Raw genomic sequence first — 20389 nt, 5'->3', positions numbered from 1 at the left:
TCCAAACCTGATTACTCGATTGGGACGCGGACCTTAGTTGACTGGGTGACATATGAGTCTTTTTTTCTTGTACTTTGGCATAAGATTTCAATCGTGTTTTCTTTTTACTGTCAGCACATCGACAGTTATATGACAAACCCTTATTCTTCCTTGAAGAGCTTGGGAGAGAATCAGAAGAAGCATAAGCTCGCCTTGACGCCGTACCGTCGTTGGACTTCTGTGGCATTTTATAGTTACTGGAGTTGTCCACTAACCCGCCACATTCTGTTAGTATTGCCGCTTCTTTTCAGGGACTGCTTATTGGCTATTTGCAGTTAGCCACCATCTCTGGTGGCCAATCCCCGATCCGCAACCTGGGGAACCGTCAGGTGGCATGTAGCTTTGCCTCTGGAGGAAATACCCTAGACCGGAATTTATCTGATGCGCACGTTCTCCCATTATCTCACACACGCAGTTACATACAGCTGGAATTATTGCACGTACTCCAGTTTAAACTGTACTTCAGTTTATAGTAGATCTGTTGTCGTTATAATGTAATGTCAACGATAACAATGTTGATATTATATAATATCAACGAAACTAGTAGTGTTCATATTAAACCCCATTCTTTATTATTCTCGGTGTTCAGGCATTTAAACTTTATTAATTTTCATATATATATATATATATATATATATATATATAACAATAACCATTTATTGTTTGACGTGATATAATATAATATATACAATATCAAATAACGTAATGTAATCCTTCTCAATTATACAGGGTTGCCCATAAGTCACGGAGTTTAAAATATGTGATTTTTCATAACTAAGAAAAATCTCCATGTTTTGTATTTCGTTATAACAGAAAATAATAAAAATAATTAATACATAAACGCTATTAAATATTTAAACTCTTTCATGACTTATGGGCCAGACTGTATATATAATATAATTTGTATTCGAAGATGAGCCAGCAGGCCTGGTTTGCCAAGGTTAGCATATCCGCTCTCCAGCCAACAATCTGCGGGTTTGTGAAAATACTAGGGGTGGGGAGTAGATGGCGTTGGTGTAGTTGGGTTCGATGTAGTGGTTTGAGAGGTTGAGACCGAGAGTTGTAGAGTAGGTAACCTACCTCGATCAGTCTTTGGATTCCCTGGAAATGTCACATATAATATAATGATAAAATTATATAATATACAACATATATAATGTTATATACATAGCTGACATTGTTTGGCTGTATAACTTTCTTAACCTCATGACAAATGCCGTTAATGTTAAATCTACTCTCTCTATATAAAAAGATAAGCCGAAATTTGAAACGTCTTTATGTCACGTTTTTCATCTCCGGCTTACCAGCCCCGAACTTGGGGGATTGGGCGCCAGGGAGGAGGAAACCCCCGAGTTTTTATATAAATATTTTAGTTATATTTTATAAAGTTATATTTATGGGAAAAACAAAAGATCATTCGGAGTTCGATAAAGGGCTTATTGTAGGTGGCCGTCTGCCTGGAGCCACCATTTGACAGCAGAGCTGACTGGTTTCTCAAAAGGTGAGCTATTCAGGGTGTTTATATTACTTCGGGATAAAAGCCAGTTACAGTATACAGGGGAAAAAAATTCTTCACGAGTAGAGGAATGGTAAGATGGGCATTAAATTGCCTTAAATCCCTCATGAGTAGATTCAACTCATCTTGGATCTTGTACAAACTACAACTGGTGTTCAACAGCAGATATGTGCTTTACAGTTTGCATGGCACTGTTGGTATGAAAGCGAAAATTGCCTTTTATCAATTGTATATCGTTGTGCCATTACTTTTTGTGCAAATTAACAATAGGAACATTGGGTTCTTCGAACTAATGAAATTCTGCAATCTGAAGTTGGGAAACTGAGTGCTGTATAAGTACCCTCGCAATGTCACAGCAGTTCTTAGACCGATGACACAATTCGTTCAACAGCAGTTAAATATTGATAACTTGCATACGACTGAATAAAATGGATGTTGCTATTAGTTGGTGTTGTAGTAAAAATACACAAGCTGTTTTGTTTGCAGAATATCTTTCTAAAGCAGAAAGTTGGTTTTCATTCAAAACTGTTATTTGGATGACATTTTGGTTCTAATTGTTGTCACTGTAAATTCACCTTTGAAATTAACAAAGCGTACTGAAATTAATACAGCAAAGTAGTCGCTTGTCATTTGCAACGAACCCCAGCCCTGATTTCTCTTTGAGCCTCAGTAACTCATCCAGTATCGAAAATGCCTTTTGATTTAAACAAATCAGGATAATTCCCATCTGGGAAGCAACGAATCTTCATAAAGGTCTTCTCAAGTGAAGTCGAGTAACGATTTTTAGAAATAATATTTTTAAAGTCATATTATTAATTAGTACGCGCAGTTAGCCTAGTGGTTTTGCGCAACCATATCCCTGGGAAAGGAGTGTCCTAGGTTCGATTCCTGTTGACGACGTGAGGAACTTAAGGATAGCAGGGTTTTTCCGCAGGTTCATCTGGGGTTTTTCATCCCGCAAACCGGCCCCGTGAACACACAGGTTACAGTCATAAATACTTATGGCAAGGAAGGCAACGGAAAACCACCTTGCGTCACTATCTCCTTAATAATCAGCTGCAACCCTCTCAAAGAGAGGAAGCCACATGATTTGGATTTGGATTATTATTCAGCTATAGGTTTTACAGTTTGTTCTCCAAACTTCTCTTCACTAATCTGGTTTCCTTTTTCTTTGTTGTTATTTTGGATTATTTTTATCTATCAGAGATCTACATAAGTCTATTGTTTGCTTGCAATTCCATCTTGCATTGATAGATGGCAGCACGCATGCACTGCTCCCTACTTTTGAAAAAAGGAAACTCATGTAAACGTTACTGTTACTTTTGCAACCGTTAACTTTTATACACTAATTTACCAGTTATAAGATTGTAGCGAACAAAAAATTGTAATAGGTTAGATAAGCAAACGGAGAAGAATAAATATAAAAATATCGTATAATATAATACGAAAATTCTGTATTTAAATACAGACCTTCTCCAAAAACTGTGCAGTCCTTCTGTTCATTCTAACCTCAGTGAGTAACCCAAAGGATCTTACAACTAATACAACAGTAGTGGCTCTACCAGTCAATACTTGTAGATGTCCCAGCGGGCGGCAAAAACCTACCACTAAGCACCCATCAATTACCTCAAGCAGTCTGGGCAAAGCCTCCGTCGAATGACTCCAACTAAGACCATGACTAGAAACTGTGTCGTATTCACACATCTAATTGAATGTAGTTCATCGAATTAACCGACATGATAGAAAAACTAGAATGAAAATGACTTTTTCATTTTTCATTTGAAAAATGAAAGGACTGGCTTAAAGGGGCGAAGCAAGAATGCTTTTCATCTTCCCTTATCTGTAGAGGACAGTGTAGGGATAAGGTGTTATTAAGCAATTAAAGCTCTGATCATGGCAGGAGGGTAACAGCAATAGCCGAGCCTCAGTTAGAACTTCATTGGCTACAGCATTGCCATCCATTACCCTCCAAGGGTATAGAACTTCATTGGCTACACCACTGCCATCCATTACCCTCCAAGCGTATTGGATTGAATGGATCAATCACCGCATTGCATCCCATTTTCTGCAGGTCCCAGACGGGTTATCTGCAGGTCCCAGACGGGTTTCATTTATCAATATAATGTCTGGTTGTATCTTTTTGAGAATTCTTGGATCTCTAAAATCTTTATAGTTAGGCCGCTAACATTCCAAGCGACAATATGGAGTGAGTTTGGGAGAAGATTATTTCTGTTCATTATTTAATGCTGTTAGAATAAAATGTGTTTCTTGAAGGAGTCTTTTGTAGAGGTTAGTGATGGGTTTGATTTAATAAAATCTTGAAGCATGGTAGCAAGAGAGGCTGTAATGATTGCAGTCAGGTTAGAATGTACTTGGTGCTGAGACGTTGCCTTCATAGGGAAAGCCACCTCAGAATAGGTCCTGTCCTGGCGATCGTTATCCACTTTCTTTAACTCTACGTGAGCTTGTGGATATTCTACTTTCTTTTGTTGAACGTTGTTATGTTGGGGAACCTCTACTTCCGTTACCTGCATGCGAGGTTGAGGAGTGAACATTTCTTACTGATCGCCTGTTTTTTGGGTAGTAGATGCGCTCCCTATAATTGGCCAGGTGAGGGCCACTGCAGTTGGCATATTTGGAAGGAGTCGTTTTCGGCTTGGTAGGTGTTTGTGGGGTGGCTTCCACCACATTTCAGACACACTTATAGTTTGCCTTTCGAAGCCTTTGAGCATTCCAATATTTCTAACATCTGTGGCACTGACCTGATGAAGTCTGTTTCCTTCAAGGTTGAAGTGTGATCTTGAGTCCACAGATCGATGTCTGATCATATATATTTTATAGGAGTTTTGAATCTCAGCAAGAAATATTCTGCTGGTTATTACTAGTGGTAGTCTGTGGTAGCAGAGATCTGTTGCTATCTCCTCAGTGTTGATATCTTCTATCACTCCTCGGAGCACTACCTTCAAAATTCTCTCTAAGCTGAGGAAGAAGGTATGATATTGGATATTCAGGGCATCAATAGTTTTAGTTAGGTGACAAAAATCATCCATTTTGGAGGGCTGAATTTTAATGCCGTCATCGATATTCTTCGTCCATGAGGATGTTATCTTTTTCTCTCTCATCATTGATACCAGAATCGTCCACTTGTTCTTTTAGGCAGTAGACAATTGGGAGCATCTTTTCTTTAGGAGAAGGGTCATCATTAGAGATGTCATTCTCCATCCTGTCATCCTTGCTTGTTTCTTCTGTTCTACGCTTGTTGCGCGCATTAAACACTGTTGTGGGTGGGGAAACCACAAATAGAACTTTTTCTTCTCTGGTCTTATGTCTTTCCCTTCACTACTTGTCATATATAGGTTTCAAATATAGATTTAAAAACCCAGGTCATCCATTCAAAGCGCTTTATGAACTTTTTATGAAGCTCAAAAACAAGTTTCTTGCCAAGGCTTTGGATTAAATTGTAAGTATGTAGATCATATTAAATGACTTATCTGTGTATCTGCTAACCCTTCTTCATAGTCCAAAATTCCACACTTTCACAGTTTATAAGAAAAACTACATAATTCCGTAATCAGTAAAATCGTCAAAAGAAAACTCAAATGAAAATTCCCTTTTACATCAACAGCCTTTAAAAAAAAAAACCAATCTGATGAATGATTTTGGACGTCCTAAAAAGGACTGGGAGATGGGCTGATTCCTTGACTCTTTATCCCTTCATATGAATGAAGAAAATCTGTGTGGATGGAGTGTTATCGAGCTAAAAGCTCTAGTCATGGCTTTGTAACGGCATTAGCCGAGGCTCAGTTAAAACTCCACTGGCTTCAGCATTGCCATCCGTTACCATGGAAGTTCTAAAAAGAAATTATAACCTCCACTTTGAACGTAATTCTTCATACAGAAAGTTAGAGAATCTCTCTTCAATTTCAAAATAGGTTTCTTATATTTAAAGACATTTTAAAAACTCTTATCAATGATTTGAAAGAGCACTGCTATGAAGCTTAATAAATGCTTCTTTATTTTTAATTGATTAACATGTTGTTTCAAATATATCGAAAAAAATTCTTAATTTTAAATTCTTAACATTTTGTTTAAAATGTATCGAAAAGAAATGTTTGTAAGGATTTATCTTTTCTCAATTAATTAATACAAATCGTCTGTACAATTTTAATTAGTTCGCACCAGTTGTTTTCAATATTTCCTGAAGAAATGTTAACTTTTATAGTTGTTAAATTATATAACTTTCTTTTATAAAAATAAACCTCTCTCAGTAAGAGATACGTTTCCTGTGAAATGGAAGCTAAACTGCTGATGGATAACAACATAATGAAGTAGAATGATAAAATGTACAACATTACAACTTTGAATAATTGTAGTCATAGAAACCGTCAGATCGTCTGTAAATTTCACTTTACGCTGTTGGTGTTTTGTTATTCGCATACAGTTTATTATTTATTTAATAGCAAATTTCTGTCATAAGAGAGGCAAATTATAATTTTCATCATTTTCTTTCTGTAAATACTGGACGGCTTATTTGTTTTTTCTTTGTATCACTTCGGTCGATTAATTCCATCTTTATTGTCATTCTAACTTCTTAAACGATTTTGCCATCTTTTTAATCCATTGATTTCATATGATTCTCTTCTTATATTATCATTTATTTCAGCTTTTGCTTTTTTTTCAGTGTCAATTTAAAGGGTATATTCTATTTATTTTTATTTTTATTTTTTTCATGACACCACTAACGTAGAGATGTCGAAGACACTGACTCTGACGATTCGTCAGAGTCAGTGTCTTGAATCAGTCTCACAGTCAGTGTCCAACAATCTTGAAGATTTCGTAATATCCTTCAAGAATAAGAAATTTATAACTTGGGCATTCAATTCCGAATCCAGTACATTTTCTCCGAGTATAGTTACATTTTCTCTATTTATTTGTGATATCTGAGTATTGCTATTTCGCCATTGTGTTCAATCAGAATATATTCCTTTAAATATTTTATTCTTTAGCAAATGTCTGACATTTCGCATTCCCGAAAAAGTATTTACTTTCTTACTTTCCTCTTCCGTCGGGGACGGGTTGAGTCTTCCATGTTTCCATAACATCCTCCAAGAGTCTCTGTTTCTTGCGTGGCTGATGAGCTGTCTATATGTTAGTAATCCAGAGTTGACCTTTATTGTTGTTATCAATTTAGTTCTTGGTCTTCCTTTTTTCTTTTATTCTTGCATACAAAGCAAGGTTGGGTAGTCTTTTTGATGGCATTCTCTCAACATGTCCGTACCACTGAAGTTGCCTTCTTTTGATCTTTTAGATTAATGATTCTATGTATTTTAGGTCTTGCCTTACAGTTTCATTTCTTTTCTTTTCTGTCCATTTTGTTTTATTTATTTTTCTGAGACATTTCATCTCGAAAGCCTCCAGTTTTCATATCTCTGTCTTCAATGTGTATCCAAGTTTCTGAATCATATGGCACAGTGGGTATTATAATTGCATTATATAATTTTATTTTTAGAGGTTTGCAGATTTTATTATTTTTCCAGATATTACCTAGCTTATTAAATGATGACCATGCAGTCGATATTCTATATTTAATAGTGGTGTTCTCTTATAAATCTAGGTGTTCTGTTCCTAAATAATTGAATTGTTTTACCTGTTCAATTGTTGATTCATTCAAGCAGCAGTTTAGGTTTTCGTCGTTTTTTCCAATTAGCAAAATTTTTGTTTTGTCTCTATTTATCGTCATGCTCTATTCTTTAGCAGTATTGTTTAGTTTGGTCATTAGGTTCACCAATTTTTCTTTTGTGTCTGCTATCATTACAATGTCATCTGCATATTTTATGTTACTAAGGTTATAACCATTAAGGTTGACCCCATTTTCTCCTTCCAAGGCTTGGTTAACCATATCCATATCTTGAAAAGGTATGAGGAGATGGGACATCCTTGTGCTACTCCTTTACTGACGTTTATTTTATCTGTTGTTATCCTATTGCATTTAATTATTGCTTCTGTAAGACTATAATATTTTCCTAAGAAGTTTAGGGTATCTTCATCGATTTGTTTCTGTTTTAATATTCTTAATAAGGTTAGTCTGTTTATTGAGTCGAGTGCCTGTTTAAAATCTATAAAACAGTAATAGATATTTGAGGCGAGTGACTAAGATGATAGCAGGTCTATGGAATGAACCATATGAGAACAGGTTAAAGATTTGTGGGTTTCAGAAACTGGTTGATAGGCGGAAGAGGGGAGATATGATTGAGACATTCAAATTGCTAAAAGGATTCTTTAAGATTAATTCAGAGGATATTTTTGAGATCAAGACTGGTGGTGTGAGAACTAGGGGACACCTATGGAAGATGGGAAAGAGTGTGGTTAGCAAGGGTGTTAGAGCTGGATTCTTTACTTTTAGAGTGGTAAATGAGTCGAATAAGCTGCCGGAGTCTGTTGTGGGTGCTACGACAGTGAGCGAGTTCAAGGCAAGGTACGATAGATACTGTGAGAATGTCGAATAGTTGTGTGGACATGATGTTTAGGGCCTCCCTCGATGAGTCTAAGGACTCCCTGGAGTAGCCCGAAATAATAATAATAATAATAATAATAATAATAATAATAATAATAATAATAATAATAATAATAATAATAATATTTTTATTATGTTCCCAGTATAATTCTGCTAGCCTTTGTATTAAGCAGATCTGATCCAATGTGGAGCGCTGAAGCTTGCCTGTTCTTCACTAAGAATGATCTCATCTCGTATGTGCTCTTTATTCTGTTCTCTAAGATTCTTGTAAATATTTTGTAAGAATGGCTGAGTAATATGATTGGTCTGTAGTTTTTACAATTTTTCTTATCACCTTTCTTGTAAATTGGTAAGATAATTCCTGTTCTCCAATCTTCTGGTATTTCTCCTGTTTTAATGATTTTGTTGAAAAGTGTGGTAAGGTATTTTAAAGTTGTTTGCTTTCCAGAGTTCTGATGGGATTTGGTCTATCTCTGGTGCTTTGTCAGATTTCATTTGCTTTAGAGCATTCTCCATTTCAAATGGAAGGATCATTAAGATGTCATGTCTTGAGTTAGTCTGGGGCTTTGTTATTAGGTAGTTAATTGCTTTCATTCTTAAAGCTTTCTTGGTAGTGATCAATCCATATTGCCTTTATTGCATTTGGGTTTCCTGTTTACTTACCCTGATGGTTGATCATTATTAGAGGTAGTGGTGAAAAGTTTCTTTAATTGTGTTATGTAATGTTTTTGAGTTATGGTGTTTATATGCCTCATTGCCTTTTTCTGCTTTTCTGTTCAGCCAGTTTCCTTTTGCCTGTCTGCATCAATTTCATTTTGGAGTTGTTTGTATTTCTTCTTATTTTCTTCTGAGGTATGTCTGTTAATTATTGTTTTTAGTTTTATTTTTTTCTTCAAAATTTTCTAAAATTTCAGATGTTATCCATTTATTATTGGATCTCTTAGAGTTTCTCTTTCCGAGTTAATAAATATTTCTTTTCCTGTTTTCCAAAGGTTTTCGGTTTCATCTGTTTGAGTCCAATTTATTTCTTCAATTTTCCTAATGTAGTCTAATCTTATTTGTTTATTTTTCCATGTGGAGTTTATCAATTCTATTTCCTTTTTAGTTTACTCTGAATTTTTTCCGCATTATTGCAGAGAGGAGTTCATGGTCTGTATCCAGATCTAGGATTTTGAGCGTTCTTACGTTTTTGATTGAGGTTTTCCATTTACTTCTAATTAGGATATAATCTATACAATTTCGTATTTCTCTATCTGGTGAGGTCCAGGTGTATTTAAAATTAGGTCTATGGTAAAGCATTGGGTTTCAGATGACAAGCTTGTTTTCTTTGCAGAAATTGAGCAAAGTTTCTCCACTTTAATTTTCGGTTCCAATTCCAAATTTTCCCATTACATCTTTTAGCTCTGATTTCGTTCCGATCTTAGCGTTGAAATCTCTGATTATGAGTAACATGTCTCTGGAGGTTGTATTTCGGAGGACTTTGTATTGCCTGAAAAATTACAATACCCTTAAAGAAGATCTCGATTATCACAAAAGTCCTTGTTGAGTTTGATTATTTTTTTCCGTAACGACAGCTGGAAGAACATCGACAGTCGCAAATCTCTGGAATTCTGGGAAGTATTTTAGATAAGCGCATGCTCATTTTTACAAGAAAGAGTTAAGTAATTGAGAAGTAACTGTAGAGTGTAATAGACATATCATTCGTTACTTGTCGTTTTTATTTACAAGAAAATATTCCACTGGGAACGAGAAAAATATGGCTACGATAGGAAATGCGTTACATAAAATTCATAACATAATAATAAACAAGCTCCGGCCATCATCTTTCTTTATGTAGTTCAAAGAAATTAGCACTGTAAAAATGGTTTTTTTTTTTTGTTAAATCCGAAAACTAATGTTTTTGTTAAATAAAAGATAGTAATTTAATTAATATATTTTAAAAATATAATTTTCTTAAAAAATAGTGGATATTTTTTAAGTTTTTATAAGAAATTTTAGTAACCCATTTTTAAATATATATAAAATGTATGAAAGAAAAAACATTTGCAATTGAAGCAAAATAGTATGGAATTTCCACGACAAATCTCGCCGTGGTCTCATGGGGAGTACGTTAATCGACCGTGAGATGCGGTGATTAATACCTTTGGAGGGTAATGGATGGCAATGCTGTACGAATGAAGGTTAACTGAGGTTGGCTGTTGCTGTTACCCCCTTGAGCGATGAGATGTGAGAGTTTTGAGTTCCCTCTCTTAAGGTTTTTGCTTTAAAGGAGGAAGTGTTCTCCGACACGGCCCGCTGAGGGGCTTTGTGGGTGAAATATTTTCTTCGGAATTTGAGCGGTTCTGCTCAGTGGTCAGGGAGCCCGTCACTGAGTGGAACCAACGCTGAGATATGGACGGTCTTTCGCCCACTATGGAGTGGCCTAGAGATCGTCCGATTTTTTGAGATTTCACCTTTACTTACATAGTCGGTGATTAATTAAATCGATGCACCGTAGAGAAAAGTACTTTTCATGATGTCCCAACAAATCCTGGAATGAAATAAATCTGCACGACACGATCATCTACCATAGTACTTAAAGATTTCTTTGAAAATTGCAGAGGAAAAGTAAGAACAAAATCAAGAATTATAAGCTAAATTCATGGTAAAGTAGGCTTATTAGAAGGAACTTTCCAGTTGTATAAATTTGACTGGATTCATAGCCTAAGATGGAAACTTGTAAAGACTGCTAAGTTAATTAAGTAATTTGTCCTTGGAAGGAAGAGTGTGCTGAAATCAGAAGACACTTAAAATTGTAGCCGGTATTATCTCTGTGGTGCAGAAGTCGAATTGATTCTTTTTTATAATATGAAAATTTCTTCTCGTATTATAAAAACGTTTCAGTTTGGGCATTGAAATTTTAAGAGGTCTTGTTGTTGTATATCGTACCAAAATGCACTATTATGACTACAGATGGTTTACGAATTTCATGATCTTGAACATTGAGAATTCCTTGTTTTGAAAGTTTATATGGAAAATTAGTTTTTTTTATCATTATTAAAAACGTTTCATTTCTGGCATTGATCTGTATAGAACCTTTGCTGTTGTCACATCATGTCAATATGCACTCAGTGCTAACCACAGGTGGCTTATGAATTTCATGATCTTGTTTGCTGCACCCCTCTTCAGTTGGATCGCAGATTTTCTTTCAGGTCGTTCACAAATTGTTACTTACAGAAATGTGCATTTAAAATGTATTTACAAATTTTCCATTCTCTGGCTTAATAGTGTCTAATAAACTGGAGAAACGCAGATTTCCTTGTGAAAGGCATATATCAATCATTCTTAGATCATCATTGTAAATAGTTGTCCCAAAAAAAACTGTGGACGTTTTTTTATCGGTCCCCTAAGTGAATCGAAAAAAAGAAGAAAAAGCTTACTGCATTTTAAATTCGCCATGCATTTTTGAACTACATGTTTACATGTTTATGATCAATGAGATATTCGATGTATTATAGATTTTAAAACCTGAAAATAGCACAATCTTAATAAAGCAGAGGAAATGTTTCTTTATAATTTAAGAGTTATGGTGGCAGAGGAAAATATCTCTTGAGAAAGAATTTATTCTAGATATAATGTCTTTTTTTTTATTTTTTCTAGAACCGTTTTTAAGTATTCTTATTGTTGTTTAATTTTTGGTAGTATTGTTTCTATTAACTCATTTCAATATAATTATACTGCTTATTACTTCGAAATTTTAACTTTTGCTTTGCTTAATTTAATGAAGTTTAGTGATCTAATATAATTCAGAATGAGAAATGCGAGCATGCGTTTTGATGTAAGAGAAAAGTTACATCAGGTTCGGTAATTTCTTATTAAATCGAATGCACACTGTTTCTTGAATTACGTTTAACGAACCCAAAAAACATTTTGAAGTAATTATCACCAAATACCTGAAAGCAGTAGATGTGTTCTAACTCAAGGATGCAGGATGTTTTGGTGCCAAGTGTAGCGTATTGTACAGTATTGTGATAATAATTTGAATAGAGATAATATTCAAATCGAGGACTTCCTGACAAAATGCCATCCTGGATACTGAATGTGCTACGAAGGCTGTTTGTGAACTTCAGGATGTGGAGAAACGCATTAATCGAAGTCTCCTAGCGGAAATTCCTTACTGCAAGTTCTTACAATAGATATTCCAAAATTTCTTTTGTGCAGCGGAAATTTATTCCACAGCATGTTAGATGAGTGGCGAAATGTGACACTATTAACTCGTTATCTTATTTCTGTCCCTATTCTCTATATTTCATCTTATAATATGGACAGAACTAAGAATATATAGAACTGCTGACAACAGTCACAATAGTGACCCTTAAGTATGTCAAGGAGTAACGTAAGGAGTTTGTCACTAATATTACTATGAGAATCATAAAGCTCAAAATTCAGATATGGAAATTAAATATATAAAATAATGCATTTAAAATGAATATGGCAAAATAATAAAATTAAATTTTTGATTTATTTTGAAAAATGAATAATCTACATTATCCTAATATACCTCGTTTGTATGTATTATTGATATATATAAATTATGTGTTCCAGGCTGAACCAATCGACCGTGAGATGCGGTGATTGATTCATTCAATCCAATACCCTTGGAGGGTAATGGATGGCAATGCTGTAGCTAATGAAGTTCTAACTGAGGCTCGGCTAGCTATTGCTGTTACCCTCCTGCCATGATCAGAGCTTTAATAGCTCAATAACACCATATCCCTACACTGTCCTCTACAGATAACGGGGAAAATGAAAAGCATTCTTGTTTCGCCTCTTTAAGCCAGTAAATTTATTTATTATTTTTTTTAAATTCCATTTAAATTTTACTCTGATCATGGCAGGACGGTAACAGCAATAGCCGAGCCTCAGTTAGGATTTCATTGGCTACAGAATTGCCATCCATTACCCTCCAAGGGTATTAATCCACCCCAACACCTTATCCCTACACTGTCCTATACAGATAACGGGGAAGATGAAAACAATTCTTGCTTCGCCCCTTTAAGCCAGTCCTTATAAGGAATTGTGTATTTAACTTATGCATACGATGTTGCAAATTTTTTACGCGTAACATCGAAATTGTGGAGATCAAAGAGACAGTGGTGCTGAGAATTGAACATAAGTTGTTCATATGCCTACTAAAATACCAACGAGAATATTTTCAAAATCTGAGTTTCAAAAAGGTCAGTGGCAGGAAACAAGTTCAAGAAACCTCGTATTAAATTTGATCCCATTCCTCTTCTTGACAATGCAGACCAATTCAAGTATTATGGTTGTTGTTATTAATTATTGTTCATTATTATGAGTGAGTTTAGATTGCATCTACGGATGATTAGGGATCAAAGGAGTTTTTTTGTATAGTAAAGAACCGAACTCTCCAATTAGAAATTTAAGTGTCTAAAGTACTCGAGTGGTACTTCTACTCCTGAACACAATGAAAAATTTCTAAGTATATATATCCCTTGTCATTGTAAGTACCCAAAAGTACAATCGCTATATAAAAATATTCAAAGTTGAATATTTTATAGCAAGAGCTTTGTATTTTCAAGATACGAATGTACTGTTATCTTTAAGTAAATTATTACGATTTTGATACGAAAGATAACGATTTTGGTTTTACTTTACTATATTACAGAAGATTCATATAATTATTCTGTTATCTTAAAAACAGATCATCAGAGTATAATTCTTTACCTTTCTCCATAGAAAATGATAAGGAAGACTATATGGAGATAGCAAGGCTTTTCGTCCAGGAAACCAGGATGTTTTGAACCCCAAAAAGACAAATCAGCCATACAACACACTGAAAAAAACACCATATATGAGATGGCATATTGTGACTAGTGAAGTATAGTGTGTGTTCTCAAAACGCAATGAATGTATTATGTAAAAATACCTCGGTTATAATTAAGAATAATTCTCATCATAGTACATTCCAACTCAGAAATAGATGCTTATTTATTTATTTATTTTTATTTTTTTGCTTCATGCTATAAATCATTTTACAAGACCTGAAATTTCCTGTGAGGAATTTTCAACTATTCACAACTAGCATAATTTCCACAAAAACAATATCATGTATTGCTTACTGCATTTTAATAAATTTAAAATAGATGAACTAACTCAAAATGTGATTATAAATTTGGTTTGAGAATGTGCAGAAATTTTTGCCGTTGTCGGAAAAGCCATAGAAAATATTGATTCATAATTGCGAGATGCCTGAAGTCAAAAGGTACTGCATTATCTAACAAAATTGCTGTGTGTTTTTGTCAGATTGAGAAATGTGAATTCTTTTGTATTAGCACACAATGAAAAAACAAAAACCTATATATGTATTAGGCTTAATCCAAAATTACACGTTCATAACAATAATACTTGACGCATATCCCTCACCTTGTGTTCATAAAATTTCAAAGTTTTTTGGGCAAATCCCGAACATCTATCCTGTCATCTGTGGGTAGATCTAAGTAAGTTTTATTTACGTTGTCTCGTACGAGTTTGCCAACATGGATATTGCTTTAATTCTGATGAAGTAACAACATACAGAAAGATAGGCCGAAAATATAAGACCATGCGTTTCTTTCTAAACGATTTTGATGTCTACGTTCAACGCTGAGAAAAATGAATTCGAAACAGGATTTACATAGAAATACATAATTATTAATTTCTCGTTTTGTATTTCATTTATGAAATAAAATTATTCTGGGTCGAAATGTAATGACTTGATCTTCAATGTCAAAATTTGTTTTACGTGTCTGCAAGTGTAACACACTATCAAGGGTTTCAGCATAATTCGGACGGGTATACTACGAAGTATTTCACTAGAATGTTTTTCTTTTCCAGGTGAATAGGCTTCACTTTTAAATACATTTTGCCTTTTGCAAAGAATTTCTTCATTGTGACCGTTCACAACAGTTGCATGCCATCCTGTATAGATCAGAACGTATTGGTGGTGCCTTTTGGTTTGGAAAGATCTATGTTCGAATCATCTCTGGCACGCAACGCTTTATAAGCCCCCTCTCCCTTTTTTTTTCTTTATCTAAAGAAGAGTTCTTGCTATCTCATACGGAGATAGCAAGACATTGAATGCCAGAAACTTCGGTTTTTCATCCAAGTAAACCACTCATAAAATGGCACACAATGAACACTGGCCTCATAACTTACTGACTTCAGCTCCAATTCTAAACATCCGAAAACAAACCTGCACCGGAAACAAACTTTCATAAAAGTAAACCAGATTTATTTTATAAGAAAACCATTCAAATATTTCAATAGCGGAGAAACAACTTTTGAAAATGCTTACAGACAAGATTATATTCAACCAGAATAGATCGCAGTTTCAACTTAGCTTCGAACGTTATTATTATTATTATTATTATTATTTTATTCCCATAATTGATACACAGTCAAAACAAGATATCATATAAATAAAAATTTCACTGGTGATTGAGAACAATTCAGATTCTACACAAGAATCTAAGAATAGTCTGTCAGGTAGCATCGTAAAATATGGACTGTTCCAAGTAATGCTGTTTTTTGTAGGTCATATGGGGTCACTTCATTGATTTTTTATTGTTGTAAATATTTGGATAGCTTCTTTGAAATTGCGCCAAGTGCACCGATAACTATTGGGATGACTTTAGTGTGTTTAAGCCACAGCCTGCCAACTTCGATTGACAGATCTCGATATTTAGTAATTTTTTCCAGTTCTTTGTTGTTGATGTTGTTATCAATGGGTACTGCAATATCGATGTTCAATAATTGTGATATCAGGTCTATTGTGTTTCAAATTCCGATCAGTTTGTATTCTAAAGAACCAGAGAATTTTTGCTGTTTCGTTTTCCAATGCTGTCTCTATTTTATGCTGCCACCAGTTATCAGAAGTAGGAAAGCCGTATTTTTTGCGTACATGCCAATGAACTATTTTGGCCACTTGATCATGGCGGTATTTATAGTCAGTTCGTGCTATTTTGCTGCAGGCACGGATTAGATGTTCTACAGTCTCATCTTTCTGATCGCATAACCTGCATTTGCTGTTATTATTGATGTTCAAAATTTTTGCATCGATTGCATTAGTTTCTAATGCCTGTTCTTGAGCTGCTAGAATAAATTCTTCTGTTTCTTTTTTAATGTATCCATGTTGTAGCCATTGCCATGTCTTGTTCACGTCAATTTTGTCCTCAGTATCTCGAAGAAATTGGCCATGCAAGGGTTTATTTTTCCAGCGCACATATCGAATATTTTGTTGTTCCTTTTTGTAATCGGGTTTGATTCCTGTTGCTTTTAGAAGGCCCTCTTGTGTAATTGCTTGAAGCATTGGCTGAGAGCTATTGTCGATGAGATTTTTTAAACCAATTTCTTCTTCTTCCATAGTCTGTCTCACTTGCAGCAGACAGAGTCCACCTATTCTCCTCGGTAGGTACAACCGATCAACATCACTTCGTGGATGTAATGCATGATGGATAGTCATTAGATTTCTAGTTTTGCGGTCTAGTTTGTTTAGGTCTTCTTTTGTCCAATTTATTATGCCAGCTGTGTATCGGATCACTGGTATAGCCCAAGAATTCATTGCTCTAATTGTGTTTAATCCATTTAGTTTTGTTTTCAGAATATTTCTAACTATTTTGATGTATTCTGATGCTGCCTGTTGTTTAACTTTCGAGTGGAGAATATCATTAGCTTCTAATATTCCTAGGTATTTATAGTGTTCGTCAACTGAAATTGCTTTTATATATTTCTCTTGATTAAAATTAAAATTGCTAGTGTTATTAATTTTTCCTCGTTTAATAGATAAAATTGCGCATTTATCTAAACCAAATTCCATTTTGATGTCCTGACTGAAAATACGAACTATGTTCAATAAAGAGTCTATTTGCTGGGCCGATTTTCCATATAGCTTCAAGTCATCCATATAAAACAGATGGGAAATTTTAATATTTACATTTGGGAATTTCATATCCAAGTCTTGTTTTCTTCAGAATCATCGACAAAGGTATCCAAGAAATGCTAAAGAGGTGACAAGGAATCACCTTGGAAAATTCCACGTTTAATTCTGATATTTCCAAATCGTTCATTATTCACTATTAATGTTGTTTTTCATGATTGCATAGTAGTAACCAGAAACGAACATATGTTTTTGCTAATTCCAAATATTTTTAGTTATTTTAGGATCCAGGATTGTGGGAGGGAATAGAATGCTTTCTTGTAATTTATCCATGCCATGTTTAAATTAGTTTTTCGTCTTTTTGGGTTTCTGAGAATCATTTTATTAATAAGGATCTGGTCATTTGTTCCTCTAGAGTTTTGAAAATTGCCTTTTTGTTCAATCGAATAAATCTGATTATCTGATAAGTGGTGGTATATGGAATTTGCTATGATTGCTGTGAACAGCTTAAGCATAGTTGGTAGGCATGTTATTGGATGATAGTTACTTGGGTCTGCATCCTTATCCTTATCTTTCATGAAGAGAAAAGTGCGCCCAGATATCATCCAGTCTTCCACTGAGCCATACTGCAACAAATAATTAAATTGTTCTGCCATTCGATCATGTAGACTGGTTAGATGGTTTAACCAAAATCCATGTAGTTTGTCTTTGCCAGGTACACTCCAGTTTTTTAATTTTCTAGCTTGAGAACTGATTATTTCTTTAGTGATAATGACATTTTGCATTTGACAGTGTTTCATTTCTGAATCTATTTCCTTAATCCATGAGGCATCTTTATTGTGTTCAATAGGATTATCCCAGATTGACTTCCGAAATTTGAGTGTTTCTTCTTTTCCAGGTGAATGATGGTTTGCATTTGTATTACTCTGGAGAGACTGGAAGAACTGACATTGGTTCTGTCGAAATTTCATATTTCTGTCAAAACATTCTGAGGTATGTCACCAGCTTGATGTTTACTGAGTTGAATTCCAAAGTTTGATATAGCTACCTCCTGATGATTTTCTGTTATTGGAGTTGTTGGTTTATTACGTAACTCTTGCAGCTCAGTTCAGTAAATATTTTGTTACGGAAAATGAAATTCTTTTGATTCTTAAGTCTTTGTTCTGTTATTGCAGATTCTGGGAATTTTTTTTTCCAAATTAAATGCATACGCTTCCTGAAACCTCGTTTTTTTGGTGTTGATCTGTAAAAACATTTCATAATTTCTCTGTTTACTTCTACAGTCCATTTTTTTACGTTTGGTTTCTTCCAGTCGCTTTTCAGCTTACTGCCCTGATTGCCCAGCAAGGAGAGCTGGGTCCTGTAGCTCACTTGCAGCCTGATGCCCAGGATCCCCAACATCTGACGCAGTGTTTGATGACCAGGGCGTCGACTGATCCGGTATGGATCTCTTCTTCATTTTCACTATTAAGATGGGGAATGGAACACTGTTAGTCTGGCTTTTCAGTTGAGACCTGCTTGACAAGGGTGGCCCTGCTGGCAGCTATGCAACCGCCTGAATAGCTTTCAACATCACTGAAGAACGCAAGCCCCACCGCCACGACAAGGCCCTGTTCCTTCAGGGGGATTATTATTATTATTATTATTATTATTATTATTATTATTATTATTATTATTATTATAGTGTGGAAGAGTGTGACAACAATATTTCCGAAAGAAGCCAAATAATCATGTTGGCCTCTCTTCTCCCCCACCTTTCCCCCGGAAAAACCTCAAGGCTGTTAATATTAATATAATATAATTGAGATTAAGTTCCATCTGTGAATATCAGCGAGAAAGTGTTATATTTGTGTTGAGCATGCTTGCGTGGCTTTCCAGTAATTGCGTTTTGAAAACTGAAAGATCACGTAAACGATTCCATATGTTGTGCAAAATCACACTTTTCTTCATATCGATACCATCTGATAGAATAACCTTTTATCCTTAAAATGGTGTGACAAAAAATTTTCTTCCAATCACAATGCAGTTGTTACGTTTCACTTTGTGGTATGATTGGAAGATGAGACATACGCTGTCAATTCTGACCTCGTTTTTTATGAGCGATGTCACCACGATGTTCTCTTTTTTTAATCTCCTAAATTTCTCCCATTCTTAGAAATAGAAGACTTTGTACAGGAACAGTAACTTTTATAGACACCTGTTTATTTCTAGAAAGGGCTGCAATTGTTAAGAAACCACACGATGCGGTGCGTAGTGTTTGGATAGACTTGCAAAAAACTCAAATATTCAGTCATTGATATAATTCGAGTAGAAATTCCACCGCGGTATGGATAGCTGTCATTTAATTATATTTTAACTAGGGTTATGCCAATTAAAATTATAAAATGTTATTTTATAATTTTAATTGGCATAATCCTAGATTTATAATGTAAATAAAATAAAAAAATATTACTTGGTTTAATATAATATTTGTGTGGTTTTTTAAAGTGAAAGCAAATTTACTTTAAAATTAAGAAATTATGAAGATTTTAAATTATATCTTCATTAAAATGATGCCCATATTAACTTAGCTATTCGACAATTCTCGAAATGAATTTTCTATTTGGATGTGTTATTTATTTGTTAAATTTCCGTTTAACTGTAAATTTAATTATTTTCCTCTTCTAGTATTTCGAGCACGTAATGCGCAGTCATTGTTCGCAAATAGAATGGCTCAAATACTCTTTGCGAAGAAAAGTGTTCCCGTCTTAAACAAGGACATTGCATTCAATGGTTTATATTCCATACATTACTGTAAAAGTTTAATCTCAGCAACATAATCAGAGCTTTAATAGCTCAATAACACCTTATCCTTACACTGTCCTCTACAGATAACGGGGAAGATGAAAAGCATTCTTGCTTCTTGCCACTTTAAGCTAGTCCTTATAACACTTTATCGTTATAAGGACAGTGTAAGATAAGGACTGGCTTAAAGGGGCGAAGCAAGAATGCTTTTCATCTTCCCCGTTATCTGTAGAGGACAGTGTAGGGATAAGGTGTTATTGAGCAATTAAAGCTCTGATCATGGCAGGAGAGTAACAGCAATAGCCGAGCCTCAGTTAGAACTTCATTGGCTACAGCATTGCCATCCATTACCCTCCAAGGGTATTGGATTGAACGCCGAAGTCCTTATAGTCCTTATAAGGACTGGCTTAAAGGGGCGAAGCAAGAATGCTTTTCATCTTCCCCGTTATCTGTAGAGGACAGTGTAGGGATAAGGTGTTATTGAGCAATTAAAGCTCTGATCATGGCAGGAGGGTAACAGCAATAGCCGAGCCTCAGTTAGAACTTCATTGGCTACAGCAATGCCATCCATTACCCTCCAAGGGTATTGGATTGAATGAATCAATCACCGTATCTCACA

Source organism: Typopeltis vanoorti, chromosome 20 (assembly GCF_054136105.1).
Source record: "Typopeltis vanoorti isolate ZY-2024b chromosome 20, IOZ_Tvanoo_1.0, whole genome shotgun sequence".
NCBI lineage: Eukaryota > Metazoa > Arthropoda > Arachnida > Uropygi > Thelyphonidae > Typopeltis > Typopeltis vanoorti.
The sequence above is the reverse complement of the archived record's forward strand: the minus strand, read 5'-3'. Positions refer to the sequence as shown.